General features: G+C 48.0%; 1 non-coding gene across 1 annotated transcript; it reads right to left on the bottom strand.

Moving 5' to 3' along the window:
* Nucleotides 1–398: 398 nt before the first annotated feature.
* Nucleotides 399–466, bottom strand: SARC_30327. The gene has a single exon. It is a non-coding gene; the product is annotated as a tRNA-Thr (tRNA).
* Between the last annotated feature and the right edge of the window lie 266 nt (nucleotides 467–732).

Below are 732 nucleotides of genomic sequence, written 5' to 3'. Positions count from 1 at the left end.
AAGCTCAGGACCCCAGCTTACCCCTGACCACGTGCCGTCAAATATTGGGGATAAACGTCGAAAGGCTGGATAATTCGTGAATACGAATGTCGGGGACATTATAACTCCACATCTAAAGGACACTCCAGCACAAATCCGGAGTGAAAAGGAAGTATTGGACCTGTCCGAAAATTTTGGTTTCGCCATCGATGGAGAAGCCATTCCATCCAGCTCAAATCTTGGGGCCGAAGTTGAGGACGCCATAACTCTACAACGAGTGGTTGGATCCTCTCAATCTCGACGCAAATTGAACCGCACTGAAGCGCTCTTGAAGGAGCTAGCGGCAGCAGCAGTTGTGGACCCCTCTATCGTGTCCCACGTGGCTGATATTCTTCCTATACCGAAGAAGAAGAAAATTTCGGGCCGAGTTTCGAACCCGAGACTTACTGGTTTACCAGCCAGTACGTCTACCACTAAGCCAGTTACCACTGGTGAGAGAGGTAATATTTCAACATTTAATCTCTATAGCTCTGATGCTACCATTGACCATCCTCTTGACAAACCTAACCCTGTCAGAGGATATGATCGTATGGAACTCGATGGGGCTTACCATCCTCTTGACAAACCTAACCCTGTCAGAGGATATGATCGTATGGAACTCGATGGGGCTTACCATCCTCGTAATATCGACCCTCATTTGCCAACTAACCGTGGTAATCCCGATTTTGGCAATCGCTACACCAGTACCTCGTT

Source organism: Sphaeroforma arctica (assembly GCF_001186125.1).
Source record: "Sphaeroforma arctica JP610 unplaced genomic scaffold supercont1.12474, whole genome shotgun sequence".
NCBI classification, from domain to species: Eukaryota; class Ichthyosporea; order Ichthyophonida; genus Sphaeroforma; species Sphaeroforma arctica.
Note: the sequence above shows the minus strand (reverse complement) of the source record. Positions and strands in the feature narration are given on the sequence as shown.